Source organism: Globicephala melas, chromosome 15, assembly GCF_963455315.2.
Source record: "Globicephala melas chromosome 15, mGloMel1.2, whole genome shotgun sequence".
NCBI lineage: Eukaryota > Metazoa > Chordata > Mammalia > Artiodactyla > Delphinidae > Globicephala > Globicephala melas.
The window spans coordinates 57256035-57268849 of record NC_083328.1 but is presented as its reverse complement, the minus strand read 5'-3'; the positions used below and the strand labels follow the sequence as shown (position 1 = coordinate 57268849).

At 42.4% G+C, this 12815-nt stretch overlaps 1 protein-coding gene across 2 annotated transcripts in view; it reads left to right on the top strand.

Moving 5' to 3' along the window:
- The first annotated feature begins 630 nt into the window (after window positions 1–630).
- Window positions 631–12815, top strand: part of PTPRA (protein tyrosine phosphatase receptor type A) — a 183725-nt gene continuing 171540 nt past the window's right edge. For both annotated transcript variants that reach the window (XM_030847501.3, XM_030847499.3), the window contains exon 1: window positions 631–912. The gene's annotated coding sequence lies outside the window, so the exon portion shown is untranslated. The remainder of the gene's footprint in view (window positions 913–12815) is intronic.

Sequence of the window (12815 nt, the reverse complement as noted above, 5' to 3'; positions counted from 1 at the left end):
GCTCGGTGCAAGCCAGGCCCGGATATGCGCATCTGGAAAGCTGGGGAGATTTCGCTGGGGCTCGAGTGGGGATGGCTAGGTTGACTTGATGGAAGACCACAGCCACGGTGCTAGGCCTCTTCTGGCGGTTTTGCAGGTTCCTCTCCCTCCCCACTGAGAGCCTCCGTCCTTTAAATACCTTGCACCAATTAGAAAAAGGGAGGGGGGAGTTCGAGGGAACCCGTTTGGAGACAGGAGTGGAAAGACGATTTTTGAGTTCCAGGCCGCCCTGATCGCTAGACATTGGTGTAACTTGTGTTTGGCCTCAGTTTCCGCATCTGTAAACTGGGAAGAAGGCCCACATCCAGGGAGGTGGGACAGTAGAGAGGCGGACGGTGTTGGTGCACGGTCGGCCGGTGCTCCCAGGGTCCATGTGCGCTGCCTTGGGGTGCACATCTCCCAGGCCATCAGTGAGACGGTGACAGTGAGACCCGGCCTTACGCCCCAGGCTGGCAGGCGAGAGAGCGCTCGGAGGCGCGCAAGGGCGGGACCCAGGAGGGCCAGGAGACGCCCGTTCTGTCTGGGCCAACCAGCGCCCGTCTCTGAACCACCAATGAGGAGGCTCTTTACAGCCAAGGCCGGGTCGGGAGCGAGGCTGCGGCGAGTGCGGCGCTGACAGAGACGCGCGCGCGCGTTCCAGCTCGGACCCGAGGCTGCTGCCGCCATCACCGCCGCCCGCCCGGTAGCTCCTCAGCCGCTGCCCCTCAGCCGCTTCCCCTCGCCATGGAGGCGAGGCCGCCGCCGCCGCCGCGGGGCTCCGAGCCGTGGGCCGGGCGGCGGCCCTGAGGGCGTGTGGCGGGCCGAGACGCCGCCGCGGCACAGAGGCGGAGCCGCCGTCCTCGTCCCCAGCGGTCCCGCCCAACGCCGGACTCGGTGAGTGTTCGCGGCTGCCGCCGCCCAGGCGGGCTCCGGAGGCGGGGGGGCGGCTCGCGGGAGCGGGTGGGAGGGGTCCCCGGCCCGATCCCAAATCCCTCTTTTCCGGGCCGGATCCATCCGGCTTTCCAGGGATCCCACATCCTTGCGCTGTCTGTGTGTGTGTGTGTGTGTGGTGGGGGGTGTCCCCGGAAACGCTGTCCGTCTGTGTGGGTGGGGTGGGGTGGGGGGTGTCCCCGGAAACGCGCCGGCCCGGGCGCCGACCCCTCTCTACTGCCCAGGAACTTTGCGTGTGTCCTCCTGGGGTCGGGCGGGGGCGCTGCCATAGTTCATTCTGAAAGAAGAAATTTGGACAGCGAGAACAGAATTTGCTCAGGTCCATTTAATGGGAAGAAAGAGGAAAACTCCTGGCACGAGAAAATTTGCTCTTACAGTGACCAACTTTTCTTCCCCGGGCCCCTCTCTTTACCGTCCACTCCCTACAGTTGAGGCCGCTTAGGAAGGGAAGCAGGGGCTCAGAGCTGCCCAGAATTTAAAATGAGCCAATTGGGAATGCAGGTCTCCTCCTTTTTTTTTTTTTTTTTTTTACTTTTGGTGAATAACACAAAGAATACCGTTTTTTGAAAAATTAGTTCCTAATTGTATTTCCTGAAGATAAAAATAATAATGGCAGAGCTGAGCCTAATGTTGAGGGTTTGTTTGTTTTTTTTTTGAGGTCAGTGAATGATGTTTGTAAGACAGGAAAATAGGAATGTTTAAGACCTCTCTAGGAGGGTGAATGCCTTCAGAAGCCTTTGCCCAGGGTAGGGATCCCTGCTCTAGAACCAGTCACATCTCCTGAAAGATCTCTTCTCTTGCCACCTGCTTGCCATTAAGGCAGCTCTAGAACCAGAAGATGGTGGGCAAGGAGAGGACTGGTGGTGGAAGATGGGTGAACATCTTCCTGCCTGGCCACTCCTTTACAAAACACAGATCTGATGCTGTCACTTGTTTACTTAAAACTCCCTCGCTTTCCTTTTCCCATAGGGTGAATGAAGCCCAAAATGCCTTAACAGGTCCTACAGGGCACTTGACAGTCTTGCTTCAACTTACTCTTTTACTTTTAGCTGAATCCTTCAATTCTCCTTCCTTTCATCCCCCTCTCTGGCCAATCAGAATTGCTTGACTGCCTCTTTTTTTGCTTGTGTGATCCTCTTTCCTCCCCACCTTTACCTACCAACCTCCACCTCTTCCTTTAAAGCCCTTCTCATTTGAGAAGCTTGATGAGGGCAGGAGCTGTGCCTTGTTCAATTGTTCATCTTCCATATTGAGAGGTTTCTTCCTCCCGATTGTCTTACAGGTCCTGTCCCATCTCTTCCACTTATGTTTACTTCCAGGTACCCACTTCCTGAGAAAATCTTTTTTTTTTTTAATTCAGTGGAATCTTTTTTTTTTTTGGCTGCGTTGGGTCTTCGTTGCTGTGCGTGGGCTTTCTTTGGTTGCAGCAGGTGGGGCTACTCTTTGTTGTGGTGCACGGGCTTCTCATTGCCGTGCCTTCTTGTTGTGGAGCATGGGCCCTAGAGTGCATGGGTTTCAGTAGTTGCGGCGTACGGGCTCAGCAGTTGTGGCTCGCGGGCTCTAGAGCGCAAGCTCAGTAGTTGTGGCGCACGGGCTTAGTTGCTCCGTGGCATGTGGGATGTTCCCGGACCAGGGATCGAAACTGTGTCCCCTGTATTGGCAGGCGGATTCTTAACCACTGCACCACCAGGGAAGTCCCCTGAGAGAATCTTTCCTGAGTGTTTCCTGCTTGGTGTGCACACCTATGACTTTTAGTATCTTGATTCCCCATCTCTTCATGTCCATCCCATCCAGCCCCCATAAGTAATCAACAGGCAGAAGCTGGCCGGTCTCATATGCCACTGGCCTTCAGTCTGCTTGACTGTCTCTGAAAGGCTAAAAGCCCCACCATCTCTTTTTCACCTCTGCCTGCCTGAAGTGGCCTGACTATGTGCGTACTGTAAGGCAGGGTACAATCTAGGAGGCTGTTCACTGGGTACCTTTTAGACACTAATTTACCACCTAGGTGAAATTCAGAAACCAGAAAAGCCAGTCCTCTGACTGAAGTACGTTCACATGTATTCTGTTTGCCAGGTGAAGTGCTTGGCATACAGAATAAAAGTGAGGAAGTCACATCTTTACCTTTGAGGGTAAAGCACCAAAACTGCTGAGCCTGTGCTCTACAGCCTACGAGCCACAACTACTGAGCCTGTGTGCCGCAACTACTGAAGTTGGCGCACCTAGAGCCCGTGCTCCACAGCAAGAGAAGCCACTGCAATGAGAAGCCCGCATACCACAACGAAGAGTAGCCCCCACTCGCCGCAACTAGAGAAATCCCGCACACAGCAACAAAGATCCAAGGCAGCCAAAAATAAAAATAAACAAAATAAAATAAATTAAAAAACTAAAAGATAAAGGAGGTCAGGGACTTGGGCACACCAGGCTTTTGAAAGGTCATTCAGGGGCAGTATGGGGCCAGATGTTAATACCCTTCCAATTTAGGAGGCAATGGTGAGGCTTCACAGAGGCAGAATCATAGCCTCTTAGACCCAGAGTGAGGCCTAAAGAGAATACTGCTGAGTTTTGGGCACAGGTCATACTTATGAGAAAAAATTCCAGCAGTATGAAAGCGTATGTATAGAGAAATGCCTCCCTTCTACCCTGACCTCCCCAGAGATGGTTGAAGTTTCCAGTTTCTGTGGCTTTACATAGACACTATTCCTGTATAAACATGTATCTGCCTATCCGTACTCCTACCCCATGGTACATACCAGTCACATCTTGCTCTTCTTTTTTTTCACTGCTGCTCGGCTTGGCTTGTAGGATCTTAGTTCCCTGACCAGGAATCAAACCTGGGCCCTCTGCAGTGAAAGCACGGAGTCCTTGCCACTGGACTGCCAGGGAATTCCCATATCTTGCTCTTTTTTACTTAACGTAGGAAAATCATTACTTAACTTAGGAAATCATTATATGTTAGTACATATAGAGCTATTTATTCTTTTTATTTTATTGATATTCTTTTACTTATTTCATTGTTTGGCTGCACTATTATTTGTAACTAGTTTTTGGATCAAACAACATTTAAGTTGTTTCCAGGTTTTTCTATTACAACATTATAATGAATATCCTTCTACATACTTTGTTAAGAGCTCATGTGTAAAATTACCTGAATTGTATATTTTTTATTTATTTATTTTTGGCTGTGTTGGGTCTTTGTTTCTGTGCGAGGGCTTTCTCTAGTTGTGGCAAGCGGGGGCCACTCTTCATCGCGGTGCGCGGGCCTCTCACTATCGCAGCCTCTCTTGTTGTGGAGCACAGGCTCCAGACGCGCAGGCTCAGTAGTTGTGGCTCACGGGCCTAGTTGCTCCGTGGCATGTGGGATCCTCCCAGACCAGGGCTCGAACCCGTGTCCCCTGCATTAGCAGGCAGATTCTCAACCACTGCGCCACCTGGGAAGCCCCTGAATTGTATAGTTTTAGAAGTGGAATTACTGGGTCAAAGGATACGTGTGCATTTTAAATTTGTAGACATGTAGCCAAATTACCACCCCTTGGAGGGGGTTGTACTAACTTATCCTCTTTGCAAAAATGTGAATGGACCTCAAACAGATCTTCATCAGAGTATTTATCAGGGTAGCCTGGGATGCTTTTTCAGATAGACTGCTTTTTCAGGTGCTTTTCCCTCACCTAACCTCCTCCCCTCATGTGATTCTAGCCTATTTCTTTCTATCTGCAGAAGGAGACATTGAGTCTCAGAAGGATAAAGTGACTTGTGCAAAACACTGGGTGGTGGTGATTTTTTTAAGCAGCTCTGATATTTGTATTTGCCCAGCATCTTTCATTGGAGGTTCTCAGAGTCAGTTTGTAAACATTGTTGCATTGTTTTTCTCCACCTTCATGTGGGAAAAATGAGGTGCAGGTGAAGCTTAAGTTATAAGCAGGAATCTGGCCAAATATACAATCTTGTCTTTTTACTTCTAATGTAATAACTAATATGTTCCCAAATGACAAATTTGAAGAAATTTTTTTAGTGAGTCTGAGTACAACAAAAATAGCAATAATATAACACTAACAATACAATTGAGCAACAAACCCTCAAATAACCCAGTGTTAAAATTTGTTTTAGTATATTCTCTGTGGAAAAGAGAATCCATTAAATGTGAAATTGTATTTACTTTAAATTCATATCCATTTGTGTCAGTGTATAGGCATAGTTTTTTTTTATAGTTAAAACCTTTTATATGTACATGGTGAGTAAAGTAAATACAGCATATGATTTTTGTTTTCTTGAATAACATCAAATATTTTATATTTACTCATTTTGTTTATTATTTTAAATCACAGAATAGTATTCTATGCATTGATAGCTGTAGTTTGTGCGATCGTTTTTTATTTTCCTTTTCTCTCTCCTTTTTACTATTATAAATGGTACTTCTGAGTACCCTTGTTCAAATACTTCTTTTGGATTATTTTCTTGCACTCTTACCCCTAAAATGGGTTCACTGCATCAGAATATGGTTTCAGTGCCGAATTGCTCTCTAGAAAGGTTGAACTAGTTTACAACATCATCAGCAATTTTTGTGGCCCTATTTCCTGACAATACAGCCAATGCTGTTACAAACAAAACTTAGTATTTGGGCTTCCCTGGTGGCGCAGTTGTTAAGAGTCTGCCTGCCAATGCAGGGGACACGGGTTCGAGCCCTGGTCCGGGAAGATCCCACATGCTGTGGAGCAACTAAGCCCGTGCACCATAACTACTGAGAGCCGTGTGCCACAACTACTGAAGCCTGCGCGCCTAGAGCCCATGCTCCGCAACAAGAGAAGCCACCGCAGTGAGAAGCCTGTGCACCGTAATGAAGAGTAGCCTCCGCTTGCTGCAACTAGAGAAAGCCCACACGCAGCAACGAAGACCCAACGCAGCCGAAAGTAAAATAAATTTAAAAAAACCTAATATTCGATTTTGTTAATTTAAAAGAAATGTAATGTAATAGTACTTTGAGTTAGGTTTAATTTACATTTCTTTAGAAAAACTTTAGAAAAAATCTAAATGAGCTACTAAATGAGTTTTAGTAGCTCATTTAGATTTTGAATGAAGAACGGTGCTGTGTTATATCATATCCAAGTGTTATGTAGCTAAAGTCAACTTTTTTATGAAGAAAGACATGGTTGATAGGCCAGAAATATTTTGGAAATTTAGGATAAGATCATACTGGTATGAAATAGAAAACTGGGTGCTGTTCAGTAGAAAATACCAGACATTGTGCTGGTAGTTAGGGATACTCCAGATAACTGGATACTCCAGTAACTTGGTTGTGATGTCTGTCCTTATGGGCTAATGCAGAAGGCAGACATTAATCACCTGATGGTAATTCTAGATGTGATCAAAGGGGAAGAATAAGATGTCTTGGGAGCACCAGAGAAGTTCAACAATGCTTGCAGTTTAAACAACACAGAGACCCTGAGCTAGGAAGGAATTGGTACCTTACGTATATATATATATATGTATATGTATGTTTTAATTCCCTGGGTGATTCTAATATGCAGCCAGGGTTGAGAACCACTGGACTAGAGAGAAGCAGGGGCCAGAGTTGAGGGCCCTATACACCACGTAAGGATTTTGGACTTTATCGTGAAGGCAGGGCTAAGCCATTGAAGGATTTAAAAGAGGAGTGAACTGATCTGATTTGCAGTTGTGAAAAGTTCACTGTGGCTGCAATCCAAAGCAGTAGTTTTCCAAGTGAGGTGGATAAGATGCTGGGATGCTGAACTTTTTATTGTTTTTATCTAAACAATGATAAAACGTTACATTTAGGGACTGTCACTGGCATCTTCTTGGGTCTGTAGGTCAAACAGTGTTTGGTTGTCCAGAAGTAAGAGGGGAGTCCTGCAGTAAGCAAGCAGAGCTGTATATATACATTTTGTATATATATTTAAAAATTTTTTTAAATTTATTTGTTTATTTGTCTGACCTGGGTCTTAGTTGTGGCACAAGAGATCTTTGTTGTGGCATGTGGGATCTTTAGTTGCGGCATGTGAACTCTTAGTTGCAGAATGTGGGATCTACCAGGGATCGAACCAGACCCCCTGCATTGGGAGCGCAGAGTCTTAGCCACTGGACCAGCAGGGAAATCCCTGTATATATACATTTACTTTCAGTGTATTGCAACATATTGATAACAGTCTATATTATTCAGCTTTCATTAAACTAACCTTCACAAAATGAACAAGTGGCTTAAAAAGATCCCTGCAAAGAAACCAGTGATTGAAGAAAATATTAATAACGCAAGCACAAGGAAACAAACAAAATGGCAGAGCTGACCCTTGTCTAGCTCCTATTATGAAGTTCTGGTGAGCAGTTTTTTTTTTTTTTTTAGTATTTATTTATTTATTTGGCTGCACCTAGTCTTATTTGCAGCATGCATGTGGGATCTAGTTCTGTGACCAGGGATCAGACCTGGGCTCCCTGCATTGGGAGCTTGGAGTCTTAACCACTGGACCACCAGGGAAGTCCCGCTCAGTGAGCTATTAAGTCAGATTAAATAAGTCAGCTCGTATTACATTGGAAGGTATCAAGAACTCTGTTTGAAACATAGACTTACATCCTCTGTCATTATAGGAATCTTGTTTTAAGATTATATAGAACCTGAGATATTAAATAGTAAAATATGAGGCTATCACTAACAACAAGACATTTGAAAACTAAGCATCTGGAGCATAAAGAGAAGCTCTGCATGTTTTTTTTCCCCCAATGATGTTTAAAGCCATAGCCTGGGGAGTTCCCTGGCAGTCCAGTGGTTAGGACTCAGCGCTTTCACTGCCGTGGCCCAGGTTCAATCCCTAGTGGGGGAACTAAGATCCCCCCAAGCCATGGGGTGCAGCCAAAAAGAAAAGAAAAAAAGACATAGGCTATTCAATCAGATGCTGTACATAATTTTACTAGCCTAATGATTAAAGTATCTATTTCAAGGTTTTCTGTTCTTATAAATGAACAAAAGGCACATACCATTGGCAGGTTCTCCTGTCCGCACTGCCTGCACCCACAAAAAGGTTGATATAGTGTATGGAAAATAATATATCAAGAAACTAAGACTAAATTTTGTTTGCAGATACTCTTGTAAGATGTAGTAAATGTTGCTGAAGATTTGAACAAGCAATATTAGAATAAATTTTTCAGTGTTGGAGGTTTGTTACATAGTTTTAAAAGTATAGAAGCTTCTAGCATGCCTTAGTATTTGCTAGATTCTCTTTATTAAAAGAAATCCAAGAAAAATCACTTCTTTTGTGAGCTACTGGAGAAAGTTATACTGGAGAAAACATTCTTAATAGTAAATGACTGCCTTCATAACAATGTTGTATGGAATAATTGTCTAAATGTAAACAGAACATACACTTGAATGAAAAATGAAATGCGTTCATTGCCTCTTCATGAACTATTGAGGCAGGTTATCTTGTTGGTTATCTTGTGGTGGAGTTGTTGATGTTATACATTTTACTTCTACCAAAAAAAAAAAAGCCTACTTTTTCTGTGATAAATGGCTATCTAGCTAATATTTGAGAAGTTAATATCCTTAATCTGTCTCTTCAAGTAAAGATGTTATTTTAACAGTGAATGAGAAAGTAATGTCTTTTTTCTTACAAGTATGCTATGGGATAACATTTTCCTTGTAATTTAAAAAAGAAGCTTTATCATGATATAATTTACATACTATAAAATTCAGCCTTTTAAAGTGTACAATCAGTGATTTTTAGTGTATTTGTGGAGTTGTGCAACCATCACCATTATCTAATTTCAGAACATTTTCATCACACCAAGGAGAAACCCTGCACCCATTACCTTCACTCCCCATTCCACCCTCCCTCCAGCCTCTGGCAGCCCCTACTCTTTCTATTTGCCTGTTCTGGACATTTTATATAAATGGAATCATATAAAATGTGGCCTTTGTTGACTGACTTCTTTTAATTAGCATAATGTTTTGGGGAGTTCATTCATGTTGTAGCATGAATTCATTCATTCCTTTTTATAGCTGAATAAATAATCCATTGTTTAGATATATTGTTTATCCATCAGTTAGTGAATTTTTGAGTTGTTTCCACTTTTTGGCTATTACGATTAATGCTGCTGTGAGCATTCATGCACAAGTACATGTGCGGGCATACGTTTTCATTTCTCTTGGATATAGAGCGGAATTGCTGGGTTAAATGGGTCTGTTTAACTTTAGAGGAATTGCCAAACTGTTTTGTAAAGCACCTGTGCCATTTTACATTCCCAGCAGCAATGCACAAGGGTTCCAGTTTCTTCACATCCTCACCAATATTTATGCTGTCTTTTTTTTTTTTAATTTATTTTATATATTTATTTTTGGCTACATTGGATCTTCTTTGCTGTGTGCGGGCTTTCTCTAGTTGCGGCGACTGGGGGCTACTCTTCCTTGCGGCGCGCGGGCTTCTCACTGCGGTGGCTTCTCTTGTTGTGGAGCACGGGCTCTAGGCACGTGGGCTTCAGTAGTTGCGGCATGTGGGCTCAGTAGTTGTGGCTCGCGGGCTCTAGAGCGCAGACTCAGTAGTTGTGGCTCACAGGCTTAGTTGCTCCGCGGCATGTGGGATCTTCCCGGACCAGGGCTTGAACCTGTGTCCCCTGCATTGGCAGGAGGATTCTTAACCCCTGTGCCACCAGGGAAGTCCCCTGTTATGCTGTCTTTTTGACTGTAGCTATCTTAGTGGTATGAAGTGATAGTTCATTGTAGTTTTGATTTGCATTTCCCCAGTGACTCATGGGCTCATTGTGATTTTGTTGCATCTATAAAAACTCTCATATTTTTACACATGAAAAACTTGGAAGCATAAATTTCTTACCTGATAAACATCTCCAAATGTATTTCTAAAAAAATTTCCAGATGATCTAATGAAATAAAAGACCTAGACATTGATCATCAGTTGCAATTAAAACCAGTAGGGAACTTTATAATAGAAGAATCAGAATGACAATCTTCTAATCAGTCATAACATCTCTAAAATGGGTACAACCAAACTTTATGTTCCTCTCATGTGGTACAATAGGAAAAATATAACACCATTCATGAAATAGTCTTTCCCTACCAAAATCAAATCAAACCTGACTCTAATTAAGCATCTAGATCTAACAATCAGCTTATAGAATGTAATTAGAAAATTCAGAATGTGAGAAATCCAGTAGGACAAATGAACCCAGTTACTTCAAATAAATGGCAAGGAAAAAAGTGGAGAAACTATTACAGGTTAGAAAAGACTTGAGACATATTAACTAAATGTAATGTGTGGACCTTGATTAGATCCTGTGTCATACAATTTAACTGTAAAAAGGTATTTATGAGACAATTGGGAGTAATTTGAATACCACTTAATATATTAAATGATTTTTAAACTATTGTTTTAAGTTTTTAAAGATATGATAATAGTATAGTTATATTAAAAGAAAAAACTCTTTTCCCTTGGAGATATGTACTGAAGTATTTATGGATGAGATGATAGGATGTCTGGAATTTGCTCTAAGATAATTCATTGTGTCTGAGGGTTGTAGGTTATTTACCATTACTGATAATCATTGAAGCTGGATAATAGGTATATAAGGGTTTATTATAGAGTTACTCTTGCTCTTAGTTTTAGTGGGTTTCACATCCATTTGTTAGAAATTTAAAAAGTAAAATCTTCTGACTAGTTTTCAAGAGTAATTTCAAGAGTCGTTTCCTTTTCAAGGGAAGATAGACATTTGCTAGCCAAATTTGAAGGGAAATGTTTGTATAATTGGATGGGGTTGGAAAAAGAAATACCACTCTTTAGTAAGCACAACCGTAGTGCTTCTTCCTTTTGGACCCATATTTCTTTTGGACTATGATAACCATTAAAACCAAGTATTGATTTGAAACCAGGCTTTCAGATTGCTTTGTCACAAAGTATTAAAATGAGATTTTTCAAGCATAATAAATATTTGATCATATGGATCACACTAAATATTTTTAAAACAAGGTTGATATTAACATCTTAGTGATAGCAGTAATGGTTTTTATATTTTCCCATATAAAAACCATTATTACAATCATTATTACATTTGGAAATGAATGACTGTTTTTTGTAGTATTTATATATATTAGTATCTTTATCATATTTATTGGTGAACACATGTTGGGGATGTGCGTGTTGATTGATTGACTGGTGTGCAGTCAAAAAATTTGATTGTCATTACTGTGGAGAATGAACTGGACAGAGCATAGAGACTAGTTTCATGATTGTTAGAGCATATTTGGCCAGGGTTGATGGTGTTCTGGACTGGCTAGGCATAGGGGAATGGAAATTTGTGGATAAGCATGATTTAAGCAGTAGAAGCATTAGTAGGGTTCCACATTTTTGGCTTTTTGAAAGTGAACTGAGCTTTTGTGTGTGGGGAGAAGTTAAAACCCGGCTGCTATAAATTGTTCAAGAGTTCTCAAATATTGATTGACAAATAACCATCAATTAGTTTTCAAACACTGGTTGACAGGTGGCTTAATGCAGTATTATAAACGCATTAGTAATACCCCATTAATAAAGAGAATGTCTTCCATTTGGTGTATCAGCAGTACATCAGTATATAGAATAGTTCCAGGACTTCCAGTGTTCCTCTAAAAGGAAAGGTGGGGAAGTGTGGGGGAGAGCTTTCACAGGAATGCTTCTGTTCTGGTGCCCCTTTCCATGCCTCAATTGATTTGAATGCTTTACCCACCTTTCAAGGAATGCGGCCAGTTCCTGAATCAGTGCTTCTGCTGCTGTCTGTGAGACCACTGCTCTCCAGCGCACCTTGCTTCCCACCTGGACCTGCTTGCTTTGTTAACAGGGGCTGAATATACAGTGACTTCCAACTGGTGTTTCTCTGTTTCTCCATTCTGGGGAGTTAGCCTTGCCCAGGATCTTGCTACTAGTTGGTGGAAGTGATAGAAGATCCTTTTCTTCCTATAGTTCATACCCAGTTAGCAATAGTGCTGTTGGTAGCAGTTGTGAAGCTCTGAGGCAGTGATTCTCAATAGTGGCTGACTGTGGTGGGAAGGAGAAGGTAAATTTGAGAAAGCATCTTTTTAGAAAATGGAAAAAATAATGGCTTTATGTTTTTTAATCAATGTGTATATTTTTATTTTATTTTTTATTTAAAAAATTTTTTTTTTTTGTGGTACGTGGGCCTCTCACTGTTGTGGCCTCTCCCGTTGTGGAGCACAGGCTCTGGACGCGCAGGTGCAGCGGCCATGGCTCACGGGCCTAGCCGCTCTTCGGCATGTGGGATCTTCCCGGACCAGGGCATGAACCCGTGTCCCCTGCATCGGCAGGCGGTCTCTCAACCACTGCGCCACCAGGGAAGCCCCAGTGTGTATATTTTTAAATTTGCTTCATTTAAAATCATGTATGCATTTGAATGATACATGTACATGTTAAAATATTCAGATGTTAGTACTAAAAATATACGTAAAAGGTAATTCTCTCTCCCTCATCTTCCAAGTTCCCCTTCTCAGAGGCATCCCTAGGCACTATGAACAGTACTTGTGAAACCTTCCAGAAAGCGTCATGCCCGTATACTGTGAGAGTTACTTAAGTTTGACATTTCAACTAACATTTCCTGCTTATTCACTTGCACTTAGCTTTCAGAAGTTCTACTTTGAAGAATGCTGTTGTAGAGCAAGTAGTGGTTAACAGAGCAGTTCAGTTATGTGTGTTTTGTAATGTCTGAGTGGGGCTTTTGTTCATGAAAAGGACTAAAAATTACTTGGGTTTCAAATTAATGTTCAATTTATTTAAGTGGCAAATTTAAAAACCTAGTTTTTCTTTAGTCTTGTTATTGTACTTGTAAGCATTGTAATTTATACATAG